At 49.3% G+C, this 2,728-nt stretch overlaps 1 pseudogene; it reads right to left on the bottom strand.

Annotated features, from left to right (window-relative positions):
* Positions 1 to 1,834: 1,834 nt before the first annotated feature.
* LOC129488396 (calponin-2-like) lies at positions 1,835 to 2,728 on the bottom strand (annotated as a pseudogene).

The following is a 2,728-nucleotide window of genomic DNA, read 5'->3' on the forward strand; positions in this document are numbered from 1 at the left end:
GAGATTAAATCTAATGTTATACAATTGTTGTATAATTGTATCAGTTGACATATCTGTTGAAACAAAAGGCGGGAGAGTTTTGCATGAGCTTCTGAAATTTACTGGATGATGTTAGGAGAAAGGTTGGTCAATGTGACTAGGCCAGATGTGTTTACTAATTGAGGCTTAAGAAAGTTAAGTTCCTAACTTCTCCCAGAGACTGGGAGATAGAGGCACTAAATAGTATAACATTTATATTTAATATATATTTAATAATATATATAAAGTCTTAAAATGCCAATTTTAAGTCTTTTCATTTTCTTCTTAAAAACAGAGGTTTTATTGCGTTTGGTCCACAGTCAGTATTTCACATTGTCTCATGGCGCAGTGTCTCTGGGTAGGGTGCCCTGTGCAGTACTTGGTGGGGCGTGTGGCAGGGGGAGATATAGCAGTGTACCTGGTCAAGCCCAGAAGGGGAGAAAGAGGGCTGGGGCTCCTTAAAACCTACTGAGGGGCTGGGCGTGGTGGCTCACACCTGTCATCCCAACACTTTGGGAGGATGAGGCAGGCAGATTACATGAGGGAAAGAGTTCCAGACCAGCCTGGCCAACATAGTGAAATCCCGTCTCTACTGAAAATACAAAAAATTAGCCAGATGTGGTGGCACAGGCCTGTAGTCCCAGCTACTCTGGAGGCTGAGGCAGGAGGATGGCTTGAGCATGGGAGGCCAGTGCAGTGAGGCGAGATTACTCCACTGTGCTTCAGCCTGAGGGACAGAGTGAGAGTCCATCTCAAAAACAAAAACAAAAACAAACAAACAAAAAAACCCTCCTGAGGGCCACAGGGGTAGGGGAGCTAGTATGGAGAGGGGTCAGGCTTAACACTAACAACTCAGAATTCCACTACCTTGTACGGGCCTCAGCTTCCTCACCGGGCCCCAGCGTAGGTCTGAGGATCTGAGGTCTGTTGGTCTGAGGGTCCTAGGGAAATTCAGCCACTCAGGAGCCTGAGCTATTTTAGCATCATGGCCGGACCCCTTCTCCCAGGGGACGGATTTCCCAGCACCCACTGTCCCCGCCCCATTCCTCGAGGGGAAAAATTTTTTTCTTTTGTTAATATTTCTTGAAACTTTGGGGGGTACAGAAACCACAAACTGATCGGCTGACAAAAAGGGGAAGAGGAGAGGCAACTGGAAACCTTCGGGGATGGGTTCCCTCAGTGCCCAGGTCTCATGTCCCCAGCACAGCTCGGCCCACAGCCTGGACGTGCCAGTGGGGACCCTCACCCTACACGCATCGGGATACGGCCTTGATCCCTTTCCCCACAGCCTGGTGGCTCAGTCCTGCGAAGGAACCAAAGCAAGGGGGACACTATTCACAATAGCAAAGACTTGGAACCAGCCCAAATGTCCAACAACGATAGACTAGATTAAGAAAATGTGGCACATATACACCACGGAATACTATGCAGCCATAAAAAACGATGAGTTCATGACCTTTGTAGGGACATGGATGAAGCTGGAAAACATCATTCTCAGTAAACTATCACAAGGACAAAACACCAAACACCGCATGTTCTCACTCATAGGTGGGAATTGAACAATGAGAACTCATGGACACAGGAAGGGGAACATCACACTCCCGGAACTGTTGTGGGGTGGAGGGAGGGGGGAGGGACAGCATTAGGAGATATACCTAGTGCTAAATGACGAGTTAATGGGTGCAGCAAACCAACATGGCACATGGATACATATGTAACAAACCTGCACATTGTGCACATGTACCCTAAAACCTAAAGTATAATAATAAAATAAAATAAAAAATAAAAATAAAATTAATACATTAAAAAAAAAAAAACCCTCCTGCCGGATCCCACGCTGCTACTCACAGACCCTCAGTTGACTGGCAGCACCGAACAGGTTAAAAAAAAAAGATGAAAACACAGAAAAACCCAAATACCCAGACGGGGAGACCATGTGGGGAGAGAGCGTGCTGGGAGCCTCAGTAGCCGGTCTCCTTTTGGTAGTAAGGGAGATATTCAGGGGCCTCCCCTGGCCCCGGGCAGTCGCCGGTGCCCAAGGGAGCCCGGTGGGCCACTGTAATCCCAGGCAGTACTTGGGGTAGTATATCTGTCGGCACAGGCTGAAGAGCTCACCACTCTGGTTGGCGGTCTGCATAGCCCATCTTCAGGGACATGGAAGAGTTGTCATACTTGATTCCCAGCTTCGTGTCGTAGATATGCCACCGAGTCCTGGGAGCCGCCATGCCCACCTGGCTGGCGCACTTGCTTGTATCTGGAGGCTGATGGTCGAGTGGTCCATGGGGGGGCACGATGTGGTTCTTGGGGTAGTAGAGATGCCCCTCGTGCCCTGCCATACACAGTCATGCCTAACTAGCTGGCACATTTGTTGGTAATCTGCAGCTTGATGACGCACTGGCCAGCCTTCATGGTGGCATCGTCGAAGTTCCACTCCTACTTCTCCGAGTACTCCTCACCGATGTCCACCTCGCTCTGCAGCCCCTTAGTCTTAGCCTTCCCTGCCAGGGCGAGAAGAAACACCTGCACCTGCTTCATGTTCCCACTCTCAAACAGGTCGTTGGCCTCAAATAGGTCCACGGGGTTCATGCTGTAGCTCATCATCGCCTTGAGGAAGTTGGAGAGGTTTGCTAGCTGGTACCAGTTCTACACTGAAGCGGTTGATCTTGGGGACTGAGCCCGGCTGCAGTTTATTCATGAGTGTGCGTAAGAT

The sequence above is a fragment of the Symphalangus syndactylus genome, chromosome 1 (assembly GCF_028878055.3).
Source record: "Symphalangus syndactylus isolate Jambi chromosome 1, NHGRI_mSymSyn1-v2.1_pri, whole genome shotgun sequence".
Taxonomy (NCBI): domain Eukaryota; kingdom Metazoa; phylum Chordata; class Mammalia; order Primates; family Hylobatidae; genus Symphalangus; species Symphalangus syndactylus.